Genomic DNA, 24,051 nt, shown 5'->3' on the forward strand with positions numbered 1-24,051 from the left:
AGCACCAGTTGACATGCCAACATGGATGGGGAAATCTCAGAAGGCTCTGCCCCTAGATGAAAAGCAGGCTATAGGTAATTAGTGGCTACTGAGAAAGATAAAATCGTTCTCCATTGACAAGCACCTTGAGACATTATCCAGTGCCAGGTGGTCAACCTTTACTTTCTAAGAGTCCTTTGCCTAATATATAGGCTTCAAAATCTGGGACATAGGACCATTAAAAATCCAGATTGTGAGCACTAGAAGTCAAAGTGTGCCTGCTCCCTGCCCTGGACATTTGGAAGTAAATTTAGGAGCCTCAACAGGGGCCTTGGTAGCATAGTGTTTCAAGTGCATTATAGGTAAGAATAGACTTATCCATCATAGGTATGCTTCCTATTAAGTTTCTCCCACTCCCTTTTATCTCTCTGGTGTGTGTGTGTGTGTGTGTGTGTGTGTGTGTGTGTGTGTGTGTGTGTGTGTGTGTGTTACTTTGGCATTGATATTGGGTATGACCATTGATTCACAGAATGTCCTAATTTCTGACAGTCACAACTGCTACACTTATTTTGTCTATGTGTTTGCACATACATGCCACAGTGTACATGTAAAGTCAGAGGGCAGTGTATAGGAGTCAGCTCTTGCCTCTCACCATGTATTCCTAAGAACTGAAGTTTTTGTTGTAATCATTTAAAATTAAATTTATGAAACATTTCTGTCTTCTTTGTGGTACCATGCACACCAAAAGAAGATGCTATTTCATATCCTTAATTTTTACAAAACCGCCAGTTTCTCCATCCCTCTTATGTTTTCTCATAGTATTGTCTCTAATGAATAGTTTTATTCAATTCTTAAGATAGTTTCTTTTTCTTCATAATCATCCACTAAGGTAAAATTCAGGATACAAAGACTGTTGAGTAACATAAAATTACACTAGGTGACTTGACAACCCAATTATTTTCCAAGTAAGCATAAATGATCCCTTGTTACACAGAGAAGGCAGTTGAGGTTCACAGTTGAGATCACCTCTATGTCTGTCTTTCTACGCATGTAACAGTTTTGGCTTTGTTGGATTCCATGCTTTGTGGAAATGAGTTCTTGAGTCTCAGACTTGGTTTGAAAAACACCCAGGTCTCGAGATTTCAGAATTTTTAAGAACTTAGTCCATATCACATACCATTCTTAGGTCCACAAGTTATGTTTCCTTTGAATCATAATATAACCTTCTCTCAAATCAAGTTCTGATTTATTTGGACAGATTTCTTTTAAGGCAGATTTAATAACATTTCATACACAACATGATTCCAAGGCTTCATGAATATATATTAAAATCTTAGGTAAAGAGAGAAGATACTTCAATATGTCAAGGATTCTGATGAAAATGTGAACTATCTGTAAAGCAAAAGAAAAGTTGTTTTCCAACAATTGGAAAGTTCATTGTATAGGAAGTTGATCTTGAAAAATAGAGATAATGGTGATGATAACAAAGAATCTAAGATATGCTTCTTCCCTGCTGTAGACATTGTATCTAAGAAGCTAAGCTGTGCAATAATTTAAGGGGCAAAGGGTCACGGTCATGATCATGGTCTTTTGACTTCAAGTCGGTAAGATGAATCTAGGGTACTTAATGACTAAGTTTTGTTTTTGTTTTTGGGTTTTTTTTTGTTTTTTTGTTTTGTGTGTTTTTTTTTTTTTTTTTTTTTTTTTTTTTTTTTTTTTTTTTTTTTTGTATACTAAAGGTTACTTCTCCTCTGTCCCAAGCTTGTTGGGTAGATACGGTATCAGCACTGTAGTAAGCATTGCTATTCCTTCATCTCGTCTGCACATTCCCACGTGCAATTTATGTTAGCACCAGAGTACTGTTTCTAGAGGCCCGTTCTTTAGATGTGGAGATCTTGATTTTCACTTTTCTGATGCCCTAAGGCTATATAGGACCTCACCAGTAAGTTGAAGGAAGTCCTGAACATTGTAGAATACCTTAAGTAACCCAACATTGGCATTTCCAAGCCAAGAAGCCAAGAAAACCAATGTAATGTCAGCTATTAAGAGTAAGCAATTTTCAGAGGAGAAGCTCCCAACATGTTCTAATGGAACTCCCCTGTTCTAATGAAACTAGAATAGACAGTGTTATTGGAAGCAATCTTATGGGTGTTTTTGTAAATTCCTAATGAATATTCTTTCAAACCAGTAAAGGATTTTTTCCTAAATTAAAATATGACCATTGATACTGCAAATGATGATGGTTATGGTACCATTTATATTTGCATATTAGTTGCTGGGAGTAACTGCTGACTAAAAATGAATTAAAATTCACTTGTGGGTGATTTAGTTATGATTACCTTATATAAGACATAGCCTTATGGTCATAAAGATGTAAAGAAACTTTTAAGTATTGAGAATGTTATGGTGGCATGAATGAAAATGGCCCCCATATGCCCATAGGGAGTGGACACTATCAGGAGGAGTGTTCTTGTTGGAGTAGGTGTGTTCTTGTTGGAGTAGGTGTGTCCTTGTTGGAGTAGGTGTGTTCTTGTTGGAGTAGGTGTGTCCTTGTTGGAGTAGGTGTGTCCTTGTTGGAGTAGGTGTGTCCTTGTTGGAGTAGGTGTGTCCTTGTTGGAGTAGGTGTGTCTTTGTTGGAGTAGATATGTCCTTGTTGGAGTAGGTGTGTCCTTGTTGGAGTAGATGTGTCCTTGTTGGAGTAGGTGTGGCCTTGTTGGAGTAGGTGTGTCCTTGTTGGAGAGGGAGTGTCCTTGTTGGAGTAGGTGTGGCCTTGTTGGAGTAGGTGTGTCCTTGTTGGAGTAGGTGTGTCCTTGTTGGAGTAGGTGTGTCCTTGTTGGAGTAGGTGTGTCCTTGTTGGAGTAGGTGTGTCTTTGTTGGAGTAGATATGTCCTTGTTGGAGTAGGTGTGTCCTTGTTGGAGTAGATGTGTCCTTGTTGGAGTAGGTGTGGCCTTGTTGGAGTAGGTGTGTCCTTGTTGGAGAGGGAGTGTCCTTGTTGGAGTAGGTGTGTCCTTGTTGGAGTAGGTGTGGCCTTGTTGGAGGAAGTATGTCACTGGGATGTCATCTTTGAGGTTTCAGATGCTCAAGTAAGGCCCAATGCCACTCTCTTTCCTGTTCAGCTACCTTTCTAGCACCATGTCCGCCTGCACATTGCCATTCTTCCCACCACGACAATAATAGACTAAACCTCTAAACTGTGAGCCAGCTCTGTAGTGATTAAAAATGAGATACCATACAACCTATATAAGTATGGAGAGGTTTATTTGGGGAAGGGAAAGGGAGAGAAGTTAGGTTCTGAGTGGGCCACGAGGGTAGAGGGAGAGTGTGAGAGGGACACAGAGAAAGAGAGAGAACAAGAGAGGGGAAGAGGAAGAAGAGAGAGAGAGCCGAAGTGGGTATTCCCTTTTCATATCCTTGGCAGGGGCACACCTAGTGGTAGGCAGGTGATGGCATCATAGGTTGCTAGGCAGACTGGAGGCAGGTATGCTAACAAGTCCCAATTAAATGCTTTCCTTTATAAGAGTTGCTGTGGTGTCTCTTCACAGCAATAGAAATCCTAAGACAAATGTATTAAATTAAAAACCCACATTAGAGATTGCTGTATTCAGGCTGACTCTTCTTCTGTGTGCTAAAACAGCAATACAGAATATGCACACACAGAAAATTTGTAAGCCGTAAACACATATGTCTGTCTTTATATTTATGTGCCTTCCTAATTATCTGAAATCTGTACAATGATTTTGAGTTGATTTGGTAATACAGCCATTAAAAAGAAAAATCTCAAAGGCCCTGATAATTCCAAACACATATTTATCACATCTCAATCTTCTTTGTTCTTTTTCTCAAGCCCCAAACACTTGGACATGCTCCAATTTCAATTAACAGTCAACTTAGGGAGAGAACTCAGCTATGCTTTGATTTTTCTCCTTTAAGGAAAGACTTTTATTATTCCCCCCCCCCCCCCCCCCCCCCGGGCAACTAGGAGGGAGAAAAGAGTAAAGGAGGAGAAGGTGATTGGGTTGAAGGTGAGGCTTCACGATAACAATGATAACACTCCACTTAACACTGGGACCACACCTCCAGTCTTCAAGGCTGTCTCCAATATTATCTAATTAAGGAAAGCAAGGAAGACAAGGACAAGAATGAGATCGAAGCAGGAGGGGGCCTGTGGATAACAGGAGATGGTGACAATAGAGGGGCAGTAACAACAGCCACTAAGTGAGAAGCTGCAGGTTCTGATCTATCCTGACTTCATGGAGGTTTTGAGGGATGAACTAAAAAGATAGAAGAGCAAGGAAAAAGGAAATACAGGAAGGAGAACTGGTGGAAAAGAACAAAACTAATTCCCGCCCCTCCCCCCTAGAATCCCACCCCATCAATCCATTCAACCTAAGTATGAGAATGCACCTGCACTCCTGAAGGAGGGATTTGGTGACATAATAGCAGCCTGAAGCACTGGGCCTGCTGAGCATGCACCAGGACAGCAGTTATCTCTATAACAGAGGAAAGTCATCAGGCATTGTATCACCGACCTCACCAGCGAAGCCTTTAAGGACTGAAAGATCCAAGTCCTCACCTCCTGAGAGGGGGAAGCCGCTATTCCCCAGCAGTGAAACCACTGAAATGAACAAAGCAGATTCCAACACCTTTAGGTCCCATTAATCTTAGTCCTGTCCCGGTACCCTTGTTCACTTCGTTGCTTGCCCCAAACAGCCTCAATCTCTACAGATTTTACAGGGAACCTTGAAGGAGAGTTCTTGTCTAGGCACGGTGAGAGCATTCAGAAGTGTGCACATCACTGGCCAGGTGCTGGTGACAGAAACGCCAATGGAGGGTTCCTGCTTTTCTCCAGCGTAGGCCAGATGGAGACTTCTCCAAGTGGGTCTGCTTTCATAAGCTCCCATGATTTGCTCATCTCCCAGCTAGCTCAAAGCTGTGATACATTATGCCTCCTGAAATGCGTCGTAGCACCTGTTCTTTTCTTCCCCACCACATTCAAACCCGCAGCGATGATCCAGATGCCTATTTCTATGGGCTTTCTGCCTCCACAGTGAGTGATGCATGGAAGGAGCCAGGTGAGAAAAGTCACGTGTGATGAACACGCCTGTGCACTTTTGACAAAACCTGAAAGCTAGATCTGCGTTATACCTTTATGGCAAACACTCACTGCACTTCTGACATTTCACTAGCGACAGCAGTGGCGGGGGAAGTGACAGTAGGGAGATGACCAGCATGTAGTCAATACCAGGCATATTCAGCAGTGCTTATGAATTAAATATAAAGGGCTTAGTTTAGCAAAATGTCCTGCTGGGCTTGCAAAGGCTTCTCCATCACCGTAAGCACAGCTGATGTGCCTTTCCTCCCTCTTTCTTTTCTTTTCCATTTTTCTTTCCTTTCCCTGCCTTCTCTTTCTCCTGCCTTTTCTTTATTTATCCCTTCCATTGGATATTTAGACGTTTCTCCCATGCATAACTCCTGAAAATCTTTGACACATTGGGCCATTAGAGGGGAGAATCCATCAAACCTCCACTTTGCTTGGCTGCTCAGATCTCTCCCCATCTTTCATCCATGCTTCCCTTGGGGGAGGTGCATGTGCAATATCTCTGAGGTGCAAAGTAATTTTGTCATTTGTTTAACCAAACTGGCATGATAAAAATAAAACCCACAAGTTATATGCAAACCAGAAATCGGCGCTGTGTGCAACAGGACCTCAGTTGGCTGAAGCCTGCATATCTGTCTCCTTGGGTGCCTTGGTGGTGGTGGTGGGGGGGGGGTGTTGGCTACAGACAACAGAGGAAGCAACAGCTTTCAAAACCTGTTATTTTAGCTTTCTGGAGCTGCCATAACAAATATCCACTAAGTGGGAGCCTTCAAATAACGGAACTCTATTCTGTGACAATTCTAGGGGTCAGATACCAGAAGGCAGTGGCATTAGGGAGAATCTGTTCCATCTCTCCCACAGCTCTGAGGCTCCAAGAATGTTGTCACCTTACTTGGCTTGCACATGCGTCACTCTAGTGTGCCTTTGCATGACACCCCTGGTGTCTACGTGTCCTCTCCTGTTCTAAAGCTTATGGAGAGTAATCTTCATGGGGTGGATTTGGACTATCCTATAAATCCAGGGGGCTCTTATTCTGAGGACCTGACCATAATCACACCTGTAAAGGCCTCATGTGCCAACAAAATCATATTCACAGGGTTAAGTCCCGGACGTATCTTGTGGTGTCAACACGCAACGCATTCTACCAGTGATTGCTCCATTCTCATCATATCACTAATGCTGAGATTCAAAAATTGTACCGACTCCATCCCCGTGCCTTTCGTAGCTTCTAGGTCTCATACTCTGTAGCTCTTGGCTCTTTCAAGTTCGGTAACAACCAGCAGCCGAGTCCTTCTCCCATCAGCGCTCTCTGTCCCTGCTTTTAGTGTTATGTTTCCTCCTGGCTCTGCTCTCCTCCACACTTCTTTGATTTTCCATGCCTCCTGTGATCACTTTGGGCCCACCCTGCCAATGTAGCATTTTATCCCTATTTTAATTCCACTGGCAGCCCAAATTATCTTCTCCTGCATTAGACAGCTACTTATAGGGTCCAAAGATTAAGACTTAGACTTTGCTTTTCATTGTTTAGCTGCATAATATAGACATTTTGTTCTCAATATGGAATAAATACAAATATGCAAATGCACACAACCATCTTTTCCAACACATTAAGAAATCTTTAGGCGGAGATAGGCACGGTGGCACATCCCTTTAGTCCCAGCCCTCAGAAGGCAGAGGAAAGTGGATTGCTGTGAGTTTGAGGCCAGCTGGTCTACAAAGTGAGCCTAGGATAGCCAAGGCTACACAGAGAAACCCTGTCTTGAAAAACATAAACAAACAAACAAACCAAAAATAAAAATAAAAAATAAAAAATAAAAATAAAGAATAAAAACCCAAGAAATTTTAGGAAGAGGGAAGCATGAAGAACCTGCCTAAAGATGAAAGGTGGAGCCTAAAGATGAAAAACAAGTTGAAAAAGAGAAGCTATTTTGTTAGATTCCATGGGTCCAGCCATTAATAAAGAGAACATACCTCACCTCAAAATGATTATATAAAAATTCCTTCTATTTGCTTAAAACTACTATTTTCATTCTCTCATTTATATATCAAAGAGTCCTACTAACATGTGTGTCTGTGCATATGCAATGGTATATATTCATACATGTGCAGGGTGACTTAGGAGGAATAAAGTTCAGATTGAAGCTATAGGTTACATTTTTGATGTGATGTATTTATTTGTATTGCTTGAATATTGCATCACAGGTTCATACTTCCATCATTCAAGAGACACACCATAAAATATAAGTTCCTACAGGGATCCAAGGCCTGCATAAGCAGCAGTGGAAACTTCAAAATTGCCTCTTTTACCTGGTACTTACTTTTAAATAGTACACAAGTCCACTCAAAAGCCAATAATTAGAAGTTGCCTCTTGGTCCTGATAACATGCTTTATCCTTTAAGAAAAGCTATTTAGTTGGTGTCATGGATGATGAAAGGCCCATCCTCAGAGACAAACAAAAGACCGGCTGGCTCATCTCTGCCAGTCTCACCTCCCTGCCCGGGTCCACAAGGCAGCCTGGAAAGCATAGGGATTTCTTACTTACCATTCTTGCATCTGTGGACTATAAATACATCGTAGGGATGTGACTTGAAAGAAAAAAGGCAAAAACAAGTGTGCGCCTTTCCCTCAACAAAACAAAGACATGAAAGGAGCCTGGACTCTAATGCTATTAAGACATTAGCAGGTAAGAGTGAATTAAAATCTCACAATTGAGAGCTGTGAAGAATCCTCCTGCTGGACTGAGCACAATGGGTTGCCCTACACTGATCTAAATTCCTTCTTCCCTTTCTTACACCCTGTACAAAGAGTCTCATCAACTGGCAAGGGGTATGTTGATGCTACCTCCTCGAAAAAGGACCTCGGGAGCCCCAGACAAAGGGAAGGGACTTCAGGAGTCACATTGGAGCCTGTCAGCTGCCATGCAGAGTACAAGACTCTCAAAGCCTAAGGAGCATACATATGCACCATCAGCCAGAAGCTAAGCAATCATATGCATGCTCCCTTTAGATCCCTAACGACCAGAATGCAGAGACTGTGGGCTGAGCCCCCAAAATCTGTATTTCAACAGGCAAGAAACCTGACCTGATGCCAATGCTCACACTTGCAGAGGAATGCCAGCCCCCAGTGTCTGCTCCATTATCACCATTTTAACTTATTGAAACGTCTATGTTTGGACTCTGAAAAGCACAAATGTAGGCGGATTTACATCTTTCCACCCTCCACTCTTTCCTCGTGTCTTGAGAATAAAGAACTCTTATGCGAGCATATATAAATGAGGAACGATTACTGATATTAAGTTAAAATACAACGAGACTCGTACTGTGTTACAAGAATCAACAAAGTCTACACTCCTTCTAGACAAACATAATCAATTTCCATAATATGTTAAATTCCCTGAGCTATGTATAATTATTCAAGTTTCAGGGAAAGAGGGAATCAAGCTGTGTTGATCTCCTGGACTTGTATAAATCCATTGCTCCCGGCTGCCTATTCCTCTGCTTCCTGCTGAGATAGTCTTATGCTCTCAAAGCAACTCTCTCATACACTTCTGCTTTGTTTAGGTGGAAGGCTGGTGAGTCAGAACGATGCCTTCCTAAAACCAGGCTTTGAGGATGCCAGTCACATGTGTTTGTTTATAGTTGAGCTAGACATGGCCCTACTAAATACCAAATAAAGCCTCACTTGCTTGGAAATTCTCCATTGTTCTCTGCAATGTCAAGCCTGGCCGTGGTGCTGGTGGTGGTGCAGGTCTTTAATCCCAGCACTCCAGAGGCAGAGACATGTGAATCGCTGAGTTGGAGTCCAGCCTAGTCTACAGAGCAAGTTTCAGGACAATCAGGGTTACACACAGAAACCCTGTCTCAAAAACAAACACATAAACAGAAGTATTTGTCAAAATCAAAGAATGGGTGGAAACATTATACAGTGACAGGAGATATGGGTTTAAATTGAAGCCTGCCTCTTTCAGCAACCCAGCCTTGCAAACATTTATAGACTATTTGGGGCCCTCCTACTTTAGCTCTCTGTCACACTTACCTTTTAAATATCTTTAGTACTTGCTCTTTTTTCTTTCTTTCTTTCTTTCTTTCTTTCTTTTTTTTTTTTGTTGTTCTTTCTCAGTCACTGCTATACTTTCATGAGCAATCTCACTCATAAATATGTGGCCAAAAGAGACAGATTTTATTTATTTTTTTGCCTATAATATAGATGACAATATTTTTTGATCTAGCTCATAAAAGATATCAAGGAAGGAAGAAAGATATGAAGGGAAGGAGAGAGAGAAATAGAGAGAGGAGAAAGATTGCAAAGAGAAGAAATCAAGGAAGGAATAAAATCCAACTTCATATACTCTTAATAAAAGTTAACTGTGATAGTTCATGTGAGAGCTGATTTATAATGTAGTTGTCATTTAAAAATCTTCTTAAAAAGAGACCTTTCAAGAAAAGTGAATTTCATAGACAACATGGTAAATTATTTTTACTCAACATTAAATTGTGTAGTTTTAAAATGTAATTTTCTTTTTCCTGATTTCCAAAAACTGTCTTTCTTGGGAATTAAGTAGGAGCATAAAAATTAACGCTAAGTTTTTATTCATGTTTCTGAGTAAACAGATCTTTCCTTTGGTATTGCCACTCAAGTGAGTGAGATTCCTGAAGCTCACAGTATTTCCCCTCTCCAAAGGAGAGAGCCTCAGGAGAGCTACCCCAAGCCCTTGTGTGCTAGGTGTGTTTTCACAGGAAAGAGGAATGTGTGGAGAAGTAGGGAGAAGCCAGGGAGCGCAGAAGCAGCTGAGGGACCAGTGGAGCTGTTTCTGCAGGCTTGTTTAGATGTGAGATGTTGCTTCAGCCTAAGTCACTGTGTGGAGTCTTTTAGTTAAATCTACACAAACATCTGAGGCGGAAAGTGCATGGCAAAATCAAGACAGACACTTCTGGTAGAGATGGTGGTGGTGCTGCACCACTTCCACTCACTGACCATCTGAAGAAAGCCTGTGAAGGTAGGAAGTGCACAACTGGGTAAACACAGCCAGGGAAGAGGAAAGCACAGGACATTAGAGACCAGGCCTGTTTTTAAATTTTATTATTATTTTTTATTTTTTCCTTTTTATTAATTCATTCATATTACATCTCAATTGTATCCTTCCATTCTTCCCTCCCTCCCACTTTCCTCCTACTCCCCTTCTCTATGTCTGTGACTGAGGGGGACCTCCTCCCCCTGTATATACTCATAGGGTATCAAGTCTCTTCTTGGTTGCCTGCTTTCCTTCCTCTGAGTGCCAGCAGGTCTCCCCATCAAGGGGATGTGGTCAAATATGGGGCACCAGAGTTCATGTGATAGTCAGTCCCCACTCTCCAATCAACTGTAGAGAATGTCTTATTCATTGGCTAGATCTGGGTAGGGGTTCAAAGTTTACTGCACGTATAGTCCTTGGCTGGTGCCATAGTTTGAGCAGGACCCCTGGGCTCAAATCCGCCTGTCATAATGTTCATCTTGTAGGTTTCTAGGACCCTCTGGATCCTTCTCTTTCCCCATTCTCCTATGCTTCTCTCATCTAAAGTCCTAATAGGATGTGATCCCCTCTGTCCCACTTTCCTGATAAGTGAAGACTTTCATGGGACATGCCCCTTGGGCTAGTGTCCAGATATAAGTGAGTATATACCCTTTGAGTCTTTCTGCTTCTGGGTTAATTCACTCACTATAATCATTTCTAGTTCAATCCAGGCCCATTTTTTTTAACAGTCCTAAAAACATTGTGATTTTCTTTTTCTGTCTATTTCTTTCCTTTGTGAGAACGGCATGTCTCCTTTTGACAGATAAAGTTAATGGCTGCAATTGTTTCTTGCTCCACTTGTCACAAATGATCACTGCCATCTTTTTACCTGTGACTAGAGAATAAGGTGGCCCAAGTTAGATCAGTAAGAAAGATTATATTGCATTCTCTGCTCATGGTGATTGGTCATAAAGAAGTAAGTCACCTGACTTCATCCAGGCCAATCATACTCCTTGCTTCTCTATGGGCCTTGTGGTAAACCTGCCACCCATTCTTCTTTCACCAAGGCATTTCATAGCTGGTGTCCTTTATCATTGAAGTTACTTACATAGTTGTACCAATGCCTGAACTTCCAAATTTTTTGTGACTGGCTGCATTTCTCATGGTCCAGTATTTGGTTGGTGGGTATGTGTCTGAGGAAGTGTATTTTTAATTCTTAATCTTCTAATGACGTGGCTCTTGGGGGTGGCATTATGGCTTCATAAGTGAAGTCTTTGTTGTGAAAGCAAAGGAAACTGTGTTCAGATTCCCAGAAACCTGGGGAATAACTGGACCTGGTGGTATACCTGTGTAATCTCATTACTTCTGTGGTGAGATGGGAGATGGAGCCAAAAGAGCCCCTGTGAGCTCACGGACAAGCTGTCCTGGTGTGTGCAGCAGCAAAGAAGAGACCCTGTCTTAAGAGCATGTGGAAAGGTATGATCAGCATCCCAGATTGTCTGGACTCCACAGGAACACCATGACACATGTGTGCATGCCACAATAACATGCTCATGCATGCGCACACACACACACACAGTTTTAAAATTACATGGTTCTTTTCCAGTTAGAATGATACATTACTAACATCTAGATAATCTAACTGAGGCATTCCACTGAAGAGTAATTATGTGATGTTAATACCTGTCATGTTTTAAATTTTTATTACATTATAGTTAGTTTATTTCATGCACCACAGCATGTGTGTGGCAATCAGAGGACAATTTATGGAATCAAATCTTTTCTTCCACTATGTATGTTCCAGGTGTGGAACTCAGGGCATTCAGCTCGGTGGAGGCTACCTTTACCAATGGAGCCATCTTGCCGGCCCAGGTGTTGTATTTGAAGAACAGCCTTAATAGTCTGATGTGTAGAGTACATTTAAAGTTAACAAGATAAACAGATCTTCTCTGGGTCTTCCCTAGTGAAGACATCAGGACACAGTGGTGTCCTTGGTACTCAGAGTCTCCCTTTGAAGAACACTGCATGGGATTGGTATTTCTCAACAAGTCACTTTGGGACCACTGGCTTAACTAACACACCATGTGTAGACTAAGGGACTTGTCCCCAAACATTTAACAAAGAACATTAAGGGATTTTGCAGCAAGCAGCTGATCAATACCAGAGTTTTCCATGTGTAAGTGTGCACTGATGAGAAACGGCATGCTTGGAAAGGAAGTGTGTGCTCTCATCAGCCACATTCCTTCTCATTACCCGTTCAACACATGACAGCTTGTGCCAGTCAGTATTTCCTCTAGCAGATTTGCTCTTGTCTGCTTGATTATGAAGAAAGGAAGGGGGAAATGGGACAGTGGCAGGCTGAATTGGTCAAAGTGCAAGTGGGAATAAAGTGTACAGGAGGAAGAATCTCAGTATATATAGTATATATACTTATCTGCCCAGGCGCCTCATTTTATAATATCTCCTAAAGCCTGACCACTACATAGGAACATACATGCAAATGAGAATTTAAAGCATAACCAAATACATTATTTTGTAAAGTGTTTTCATTTCACTAATGAATTCACAATCACTAAGTCCTCCATTTAGGCAAGGAGCATGTGTGTAAGACTGGAGACTTGAGTTCAAATCCTCAGAACCCATATCCAGCCCAGCATGGTAATGGTCTTACATCACCACAGTGCTCCTGTGGCAAGATGGGAGGCTGAAATAGGAGCATCCCCAGAAGATTACTGGCAGGTAGCCTGGAGTGCTCCTTGGCAAAACAGTAAGCCAAACAATGCAGAAGGCAAGGACTGATCCCCAATGCTGTCCTATGACTTCCACATGCACAGAAAAAATTCATCCCGCTCTATATAGTGTGCAATTGACAGAGACTGAGAAATACAGACGTATAGCCATTTATTTTCAAGAAACACCCACTGGGTTCTTAAACTACCATGGAATACTGCACAGAGGATGCTGTCTACAGTCTGCATTATTGCCAGGCATGGTGACATTATTATAAGCAATACTAAACTCATATAAGTTAATCAAAATGTCTTTGATAACTAATAATTTGTGATTATTTTCAGACTTGTCACCAAACAGGCACCGATTATTAACAGGATTAAAATGTGATCTGGTTTTGTGTGTGTTACTTTGGTGGTTCGGGTAGGTGTTGTGCTCTTCAACACCTTTTAGTCTTTCAGCAACAATGTTCTATGCTATAATTTAGTACAATAACAGAACATATAAATGAACAAAGAACAAACCTAGGATAGATGACCAAGCCCTACTATTTTAAAAAGTGTGTCTTACTACAAAGTAGTAAGCTAGAAAGTAACTCATCCCACAAAATTGGTTGAGATTAAAATTCTGAGAAGAGCATTATTATTGTTTGCAGTTCAAAATGGCCAATTTATATTATACCATTATGAGAAAGCCCACAATATTTTTGTCAATGTTTGAGCTACTCAATTCTCAAGAGAACAGAAGAAGTCACAGACTCAGAGCAAAGATTTGCAAAAGCCATTTGAAAAGAAAGAAAAAAAAAGATACATGTGTCTAAAGGTCTTTTCCACTCCAAAGAGAAGTAAAAAAACCAAAAACAAAAAAAACAAAAAAAAAAAAACAAAAAAACAAGGCAATAAGCATTGAGCAAAGATCTTAACAGACATTCTATCAAAGGAGATCTATAAACGGCAAACAAGTATAATAAAAATGCTCAACTTCACATGTCATCAAGGTAATGCAAACTGAAACAAGAGTCATTACCATTGTGCACCAATTAAACTGGCCAGCACCAGCTGATGAGTATGTGTAGTAGTAGCTGATCTCTTTTACGTATCATGAAAATGAAAAATTTGTTTGCCACTTTGAAACACAGTGTCATGCTTATCTTACAACATGACCCAGGTATTGTAGCCTTGGTTTCAGCCCAGAGGACCTGAACATGTGTCTCAATAAAAAGACTGCACATGGGAGTTTTGTTCTTGCTTTTCGTTTTTGCTCCCTGGCCATCTTGGTGGTTGATGGTTGGGGATTGTCCCACACTTAAGGCAGGAAGATGGTGGCTGCAAAGAAGATGAAAAAGTCTCTGGAGTCAATCAACTGTAGGCTCCAAATTGTTATGAAAAGTGGAAAGTATGTGCTGGGATACAAACTGTGAAGATGATAAGACAAGGCAAAGTGAAATTTGTTATTCTGGCCAACAACTGCTCAGCTTTGAGGGAATCTAAAATAGACTCAAACTGGTATACATCACCACAGTGGCAATAATATTGAATTGGGCACAGTGTGAGGAAAATACTACAGAGTATGCACACTGGCATTGACCTAAGAGATTCTGATATTATTAGAAGCATGCCAGAACATTACTAATAAATTAAGCAGCAATGTGTGAAAAGTGCACATTGTTAAGTGAAAGAAGGCAGTCTGAAAGCTACCTTTTTAGATGCCAATTTTTCTGGGAAAGGCAAAATTTTAAACAGAATAAATTTTAAAAAGAATGATTACCCAGGAAGGGAAAGTGGGTGAATGGCAGAGCACAGAAAAGGTTTAGGGCAGCGAAAATACTCCAGTGGAGGTATACAAGTAAATGCCATTATACACGGGATGAAATGTCAGACAATGTCCAAGTCCGAGAGTCGTTGTTGTTAGCGTGACAATAATGTGCCAGTGCAAAGTCCACCCATGTGACAGATATACCATTCTGATAGGGTTGCTGACAGTAGTGGAGGATGTACATGCGTGGAGGTAAAGGAGAAATGGGAAGTCTCTGCACCTATCACCCAATTTTGCTGTCTCTCAAAGCATTTTCAAAAAAAGCCTAAAAAATTCTTTGCCTAGCACAATACAATAGAGATAGGTTGCAAGCTATGACGGAAGCCACATGTGTGGAGTTAGCTCTTCTAATAGCCAAAGTATCGATATGAAAGCAATAAGAGTAAGGGAGGAGGCCCTCCTCGATCATAGACCTAGGGGAGGGGAATAGGATGAAAGCAGGAGAGAGGGAGGAATGGGAGGCTACAAGTGATGGGATAACAATTGAGTTGTAATCTGAATAAATTAATTAAAAATTTAAAAAAAGCAATAAGCAGTAATACTTTCAATCTATTGATATATATTGACATAGTAATAGAACTTATATTAATTTTTCACACCAAATCTTTAGATATATTGGATATTTTTGTATGGAGGGTATACTTATGTTCAGAGTATCCACATTTCAAGTGTCAGTCTTCACTCATATCTAGTATCTGATAACATAGGTCTTTATCAATAAGAACATTTATTTATTAAGAGCAAGCCAGATGCTGATTGTTTTTTTTTTCTTCATATTGTATACACTGAGCATCTTTCTAACATTGTGGTCAATTCATATGGTGTTCCAAACAATAGAGGAAGTCCTATCTGGGTTTCTGCTGCTGTGATAAACGCTATAACCAAAGCCATGCCAGGACCTCACAGCAGGATTTTGAAGCAGTAAACACTGAAGAAAACTGTTTACTGACTTGCTACCCTTGACCTGTGCTCAGCCACCTTTTCTATATATGCCAGGCCCACAAGCTTAGGAATAGCAGTGCCCAAAGTGGTCTGGATCTTCCTCCATCAATTAACAATCAAGACACTCCAAAAAGCCAATCTGATGGAGGCAGTTCTTCATCTATGACTCCTTCTTCCCAGGTGTGTCAAGTTGACAAGTATGACAGACAACAAAACAGAAAACAAATTCCAATTAAACACAGAATTGTCTACAACTAAGCATTTTTCAAGCTGTCACATCTCAGGTTATCCAAAGTAAGACATAGCAGATGACAAAAGCTGAAGATTATAGCAAAGGCTCGTTTGCATTACAAGTACCACAAAATGTTTACAGAACAACTTGCTTAACTGCCACAATATCCTCCTGAAGTGGGTGCAGTGATGTACAGGATCTTAGGTGACTAGCATAGACACCCAAAGTGAGGATTATTTCTCATCTCTCTTGCCATAACAGTGACTAATGTTTACTGAGCGCTTTCCATGAGCCAGGCATTACTAATCAATTAGCCAGCATTTCATTAAGTCTCACTAGTTGTTGTACACCAGAATGAGGGTTGGTTTATATTTGTTACCTTATATTTTAGGCAATAGACATTTGAAAAGATGGGTCTTACATGCTATAGAAATAATGTGAAGGACCTCAAAAGCAGTGAGAAAACTTGTGCCAAACTGTGTGTCCTTGAAAAAAAAATCTTCAGAGGTAGGTTGAGCTGGAATGTTGATTATCACATAGAAGAGAAATCATCAATGTTAGTGTCCAAATATCAATATTTCCCCATCTGGCACTCCCACTGAGAAGCCACACCATGGCAATTATGTTCTACAACATAACAGGACTACCATTTGTTGAAAATAACGCAAAACATTGTGGCTTGCTTTGGCATATTTGACCCTTGGAAACCCTTTTATACTCTAGGGTAGATATTATACTGACTTTGTTACAGAGGGTAAAGAGAGCAGGCCACCCGGAATCTTGGCTCTTACCTCCTGTGTTCTTGACACTATACTTTCCTTTTTTATTCCATCCTTTCCCATCCTTATCCCAGCTGCTCTGTCTCCATGATCTTTTCACCTCAAGCTTCATACTCCCTGTCAATTAGCTCCCAAGTCTTCTCTGCCTCCCTTCACAGTTTCTCCCCACCGTTGTGTAATCTATTGCAAGGGCCATGATCCTGGCCTTTTGCTTATTTGTTTCTTGTCCCTCTCCACCCCCTCACTGCAGTGAGACACATACTTAAGGTCCCAGTCTGTGCTGTTCACTCCAGCACCAAGAACAGCTCCCAGCGCAGCCCATTCAGAGCATGTGCCGCGTGAATAAATGGGTCTCTTTTTTGTGCCACAAGTTATTTATAAGCCATCGACTCGCTGATGCATCACCTCACCTCTAATTAGAAAGAATGGATGGGGTCCCCGGGACCCAAACGCGGGGCCGAGCATGAGCTGAATCTGCAGCACAGGCCAAGCCTCTCCCGCTCCGTTCACACACTTGGCAAGTGTTTCCCGACCAAATGAGGGAATGGATGTGGGTCACAAAGGTCAGCATACCTCTAATGGTGCCTGCCAATGTACAGTAAGACTTTGAAAGAAGGGCTGAGTGTGCTATTTTCCCTACTGACTGTATCTCTCTTCCAGAGAGCATTATAGAAAGTGGCAGAGACACACTGTTTATGGCACTAGAAGCATTTGGTTGAAATTAAAGTGATTTTTAAAACTACAGAGACACCGTCATCTGGGCAGCAGTGATGATCCGAGTGGAGAAGGCATCCCACCACATTCTCATCTCATCTGGCACAATAAAGACTTTTTACATTCATCCTCGTCTATGGTACTCTTTGTTCCAGCATGGAATACTGGTGCTTTCTGTTTTTAATCTGCATAAGGCGACCATTAAACTTTATCATTCTTTACAGAACAATTGCTCTAAAGAAGGTCTGAATTTTCTCTCTAAAGACCATGATAACCAGAGTAATCATTTTAGATTTGGAAGTGTTAAGGTTCATGTCAGTCTAAGACTGTTTCACAACAACAACAACAACAACAAAATCACATTTAATGACATTTTATCTGTGGCAATCACTTCTTCACAACTGCTGTGAGGACTTAAAAATGATCAAAGGAACTAATGTCTTCTTATTTCGGCAAGCAATATACCAAAAGCTAGATATAAATAATAATGAATTCTTGAAATGTACCCCAAAGACAGATTCTTTCATAACACATGTTTAACTGTGAGGCAACAGGGATCCATACACCTCTAAACTTCAATACAACACAGTGTGTTGTTTCTGATCTATGAGTTACCTTACACTGTGTAAATATAATTTGTTAATTCAGGCAATTTGTTATAGACTTCCTTGTCATTGCAGAAGATTAACAGGCTCTGACACAAATTACTTTCATTGTGGCTCTCTATGATCGACATATTGGATGATTGCAGTAACATTACTGCAAGTTCCTGCTTAGTAGTAGTGTCACTTTAAGTCCTCGGTGGGCAGTATAAATTCTGTGTCTCGATTTCATCAATGGCAATCTATTCTTTAAAAGACTGATATCCATAAAAGGAGATCCCACATCCCTTTCATCCTCAAGGCCCACATGGCCAAGTGCAGTGCTGCCACCATATTGAAAGTTTGGCTCAATTAGCATGTCTCAGAGGGCTACATTGGACAATGAATGATAAGGTAGATCTGGCTCCTAAAAAACATTGACACTGAGGTGAGCAGGTGGCTCAGGGGGTAAAATGCTTTCCCTGGGAGCATGAGTAGCTGAGTTCGGATCCTGAGAACCCACATAAAGTCAGATGAAATAGAATATTTGTAATCCCTCCACTTTTACAGCAAGATGAGAGGCAGACTTGTAAATTCCCAGAAGCTAAAGGCCAGCTACTTGATGTACACAGCAGTGAACAAAAGATCTGGTCTCAAGTAAGGTAAAAGGCAATAAACAATGCCTAAGGTTGCCCTCTCACCTTCACAATGTACTGTTGCATGTGTACACCTACATGCGTACATGCAATCATGCACATACACATTCATCATACACACATGCAACCTTTTTTAAAAAACTTCATCATAACTTTTTTCAAGAAAATTTTTGCCAGAAGTAAAAATGCCTAATAATTAGATAACAGTGAAAATAAATATTCATGATAGTAAATAAATAAACGTACTTACGGAGTTCTTTATTGAGAATAATCTAAGGAAACAGGCACTTTCATATCTTTCTATTGGATATACAGACATTATGATTTAAAGACGAATTTAGAAACATTTAAAAAAACATAAGCTATGCATGTTTTTGTAGCAATTTCACCTTAAAAGTAAAATTACAAAAAAATCTTGGTGGTAGCCTTATTTGTAATAGTGAAAAACTGAAACAGCAAAGATATACATCGGTAGGCAACTGGCTCCATTAATTATTATATAACAATGCAAAAAAGTGATGATCTAGTTGTGAGATACTACAGATGGTAGATGCTGATGAGAAAAAGCAATTGGAACTTGTAAATAAACAAAAATTAAGTTGCAATATCATAATATAACAAAATTAGTTTGCATAACTAATGCAAACTAATGAGTGTATAAAGAGGAAGTGTGAAAATGCTGTGATGATTTCCTCTGAGAAGTGCTCAGAAGGGCACCAATGCTCTTCCTCATCTCTCCTGAGTCTTTCTTTGGGTATTTTATGTAGTTTTAGGTTCATGGTAAAGATGAGAGAAGTATACAAAGATGTCCTATTTCTCCTTTATAAAAGAAAAAGAAAAAAAAAGCCGGAAAAACAAAGAAAAAAAGAAAAAGCAAGCCTCTTCCATTTCCAGCATCCTCCACTAAAGTGGTATATTTGTTGCAACTGATGAACCTGCATTCATATGTCATTGTCACATGGGGTCCATAGCTTATAAACTAGGGTTTACTCTTGGTTTTTGACACTTGATCAGCTAGTACAAATATGTATTATGACATGTTTGCACCATTCTGGCACCACCCAACATTTTTTTTTTTTGAGACAGGGTCTTTCTGTGTACCCTTGGCTGTTCTGGACTTGCTTTGTAGACCAGGCTGGCCTTGAACTCACCAAGATGCTCCTGCCTCTGCCTATGGAGTGCTGGAATTAAAGGCATGCACCACCATGCCTGGCTCACCCAACATATTTTCAACTGTCTCAGAAATCCTTTGTGGGGCTGAAGAGATGGTTCCATTGTTAAGGCATGGGGACTCACAGCATGAGAAACCCACATAAAAAATGCTGGGCATTGTGGTGCATGCTTGTAATCCCAGTGTGGGGGCGTAGAGACATGTACCCTGGTGTCTACTGGCTAGCCAGCCTCCCCTAATTGGTAAGCTTCAGGCCAAAGATAGATCATGATTAAAAATAGAGTAGAATCTTCGTAAGCACATCTGAGATTGTCTTCTGGCCTCCATACATGTGTGTGTGTGTGTGTGTGTGTGTGTGTGTGTGTGTGTGTGTGTGTGAGAGAGGGGGGGTGAGAGATGGCATGCTCAGGTGCAATCTCTCTCTTGCAAACACACAATTTTTTGTATTCTACTTATTTATTTGTCCCACCCACTCCCTATTCCTGGCACCCACTGATTATTTTACTGTCTCTTATTCTTTTACAATATAAATTTTAGGATGGAAGCAAATGCTATTGTTTCTAATAAAAAAGATGTAACTGTTTTGGAGGATGAACTAGAAAATGGTGAGAGACACAGTAGGAAACAACTCCCTTCCATGTTTACCGAAGCGAAACGCATATGGAGAATTTGATGCATCGTTCACAGCTAAAGTTTTAAAGATCAAAAGCTAATCAGACACAGCTTGGAAGAGGCCTCAACTCTGAACTTGGAAATATGGCTCTCCCATTTCAGTACTAAGCTTAAGGGACATTATAAGTGATGGTTCTCCACCATCTAGAGTTGGCAACCTTCTCAACTCATGCCAGGGAAAACTTTGCCAGGGAAAAGAGAATATGCAACAGCAGTGAACCATGAAAGCATTTGATTTTAGAGAACATTCATTTGGACTGGGCGTGGTGGTGCACACCTTTAATCCCAGCACTCAGGGAGGCAGAAGCAGGCAGATCTTTGTGAGTTTGAGACCAGCCTAGTCTATAAAGGGAGTCTAGGACAGTCAGGAATACACAGGCAAACCCTGTCTTGAAAAACAAACAAACAAACAACAACCTCCCCCTACAAAACACCATTCATTTGTGTAACTCCTTAAAACCTAGTTTCTAATTGACATTCACCACTTTTGTACATAATCTTTCCAGCAACTATAGCAACAACAGCCCATTCATTTCCAGCCGGCGGCTAAAAGGGAAGGGGCAATCATCTCACCTCCATACTGGAGTTATTTTTCCCCTCATAGTTTCTTGCTTGACCCAGGAAAGCAATTAGAAAATAAACGGCAGCAATTCTTAGTCCTAAGGAACACAGTGGCTCTGAGCCATCCCTGTTCCTCCTGGCGTGCACCACCTGTCTTCTAAGAACAGCAGACTGTAAACTTGGAAGAAGGAAGGAAGCACTCAGGAGGGTTGCCAGCTGGTGGCATCTCTTTATAATGCACGGGTGACCCATAATATGGTCTTCGAATGCTCAGGGTGAGCTAAACACATCTGCTCAAAGCTTGCTCTTGTGCTTACTAACTATGTGAATTTGTTCATCCTCCGTGAGCATCAGCTCCATGCACTACAAATAAAGTTCAGAGTGGCTAGCTCATATGATATCATTGGGACAAAAGGCTCTGAGACATGTGCTCGCTTTGTACAGCTCATGGTATGCAGTAAAAATGATTCATATTTCTTTTATTCCATGATAATGGTGATGAAGATAACTCATTATTCCGTGTTACCAGAAAAGAATTAGATGTGACGACACTTTACTGTGACAACAATGAAAAGCATTTACTTGTTGTGCAGTTTCAGATAAAGTTTATCTCTGAATTCCAATCCATGAAAAGGAAGTAAAAATTAACTACTGTTACAGTGTTCCTGTGACACCAAGGAACGTAAGTATGCTAAATCACCTATAATTGTGCATACGTACATACACACCTGCATGCAACAAAGGCATTCACAGACCTCTTCTTTCTGACTTTACCCTCTAGTCAAGTTAGGCTAGGGGTAAAAGACAACCAGCACTTCAGTCTTTGCTAAGGGGCATGCTTAAAGCAAGTTGTGAGAGTGGGAAGTTAGTAGGTGTAGTTTGCCTATTCCTACAACATTTAGATTGCTATTTGATTTCCTGTTATTTTTAAGGTTCCTTTCATTCTAACAGTGATATATGCTACAATTGATGATTTGGAATAGTAAAAGACAGTAACGTACACTTACTTATTCACAGAACTTTGCTATTTGTTGTGTTAACTATATTAAATCAGGTGTTTGTATAAAGTATAATCTGCTTTTTAAAAGTCCAACAATATTAATGTACAATGAGGCTTTGGCTAGCAGAAACTGTACCACTTCTTCTCTAGGTGAACAACTCTTTATTCCTGTGTGTTCAGAATTATTCATGTGTTTATGAAAATGTCAGTTTTGGACCCTACAGTGATGCTGATAAGGCGAACCTGTGGTGGAATAGTAGCGCTTCCATTTTTAGCAAGCATTCTATGGAATACAAAGCAGATAGGGAGTCCCCAGCCTCAAGCTAAGAACAAACCTAAATTCAGGACCTCTGAATCCTTCCAATGGGCTCCGGAAGGAGAACCTGGAACAGGAGTGTTAGTTCCCCCATTATTTGAGATTCCTCAATCCTGTGGCCTTTACATTGCAGCTCTGGCAGTCGGGCATCTAGCAGGCAATCATCTTGAATGCTGATGTCCTCTACTTTTTACCCAGCAGCCTCTGAGAAATGCAATCATTCTGTCAAAGATGGGCTGGGGTCATGGAAGAAGGGAATACAGGCCCCTATGCTAAACTGAGTCTACCTTTATCGCATAGGGTACATCGTGTGATTTTTAGTCCTCCTTTGGAAGGGACATGATAAAGAAGCAAAGACTCAGATTCATGAGGCAACGGAGCAGGCACTTATATTTTCAAGAGCTATGATACAACATAGAGATATCTCAGTGACGATGTCCTCCTCAGATATTTGTTGAACCTAGCTGTAGCTAACTTTATTTGTCACTTTATAATCAACTCAAAGTTCCAGGCCCCCTCCTATTTTAGAAGGACTAAAACTGTAAGGAAAAACTAGTTATTTTTTACAACTGCGAACAACAGTGTTCTGACTAGTTTTGAGTCAAACTTGACACAAACTAGAGCTATTTGGGGCTAGTTGGGAACCTCAACTGAGAAAAGGCTTGCCCAACAGATTGGCTTTTGGACAAGCCTATGGGGCATTTTCTTGATTGATGATTAGTGTGGCAAGGACCCGAACACCGTGGGTGGTGCTACCCCTGTGTTTGGTGGTTCTGGGAGCTATAAGAAAGCGAAATGAAGAATGGGGGAATGGAAGGACCCAGAGGGCTCAGGAACCCCACAAGGTGACCATCAGGGCCCCTGTATATGGACCCAGGGGGTCCTGCAAAAACTATTGCACCAACCAAGAACAATGCATGCAGAGAACCTAGACCCTCTGTTCAGATCCAGCCAATGGGCAGCTCATTCTCCATGGTTGCAGGGAGAGTGGGGAATACCTCTGACGTGAACTCTGGCACCTCAGATTTGTTTACTTCCCCTTGGTGAGGAGGCCTTGCGGCACACAGAGGACGAGGACAGGGAAGCAGGCTAGCCACATGAGACCTGATAGGCTGTGGTCACATGGTCGGGTAGGAGATCCCCTTCTGTCAGAGGTCTAGGGGAGGGGAATAAGGAGGAAGAGGAAAGGAGAATAGGAAAGGGAAGATACAAGCGAGGGGATAACATTCAGGATGTAATCTGAATAAATTATAACAAATTGAAATTTATTTTTTTCTCCTTTATTAATTTATTCTTGTTACATCTCAATGGTTATCCCATCCCTTGTATCCTCCCATTCTTCCCTCCCTCCCATTTTCCCCTTATTCCCCTCCCCTATGACTGTTCCTGAGGGGGATTACCTCCCCCTGTATATGTTCATAGGGTATCAAGTCTCTTCTTGGTAACCTGCTGCTCCAGCACACAACAAGAAAATTTGCTCAACCATGTTCATAGCAGCCTTATTCATAATAGCCAGAACATGGAAACAGCCTAAGTGTCCCTCAATAGAAGAATGGATAAAGAAACTGTGGTACATATACACTATGGAATACTATTCAGCTATTAAAAACAAGGAATTCCCGAAATTTGTGGATAAATGGATTGAGCTAGAAATGATCATAATGAGTGAGTTAACCCAGAAGCAGAAAGAGTCAAATGGTATATACTCACTTATATCTGCATACTAGCCCAAGGGGCATGTCCCACGAAAGCCTTCACTTACCAGGAAACTGAGACAGAGGGGAGGACATTCTAGTGGGACTCTAGATGAGAG

General features: G+C 41.0%; 1 protein-coding gene and 1 pseudogene across 3 annotated transcripts in view; one reads left to right on the forward strand and one right to left on the reverse strand.

Annotated features, from left to right (window-relative positions):
• The window catches only part of SYNPR (synaptoporin), a 306,233-nt gene that overhangs the window by 80,856 nt on the left and 201,326 nt on the right, over nt 1–24,051 (reverse strand). The gene's annotated exons all lie outside the window — the stretch shown is intronic.
• LOC311605008 (large ribosomal subunit protein eL30-like) lies at nt 14,052–14,431 on the forward strand (annotated as a pseudogene). Its single transcript has one exon. The product of its transcript is annotated as a large ribosomal subunit protein eL30-like (transcript).

The sequence above is a fragment of the Acomys minous genome (assembly GCF_964271855.1).
Source record: "Acomys minous genome assembly, chromosome: 9".
Classification (NCBI taxonomy): Eukaryota; Metazoa; Chordata; class Mammalia; order Rodentia; family Muridae; genus Acomys; species Acomys minous.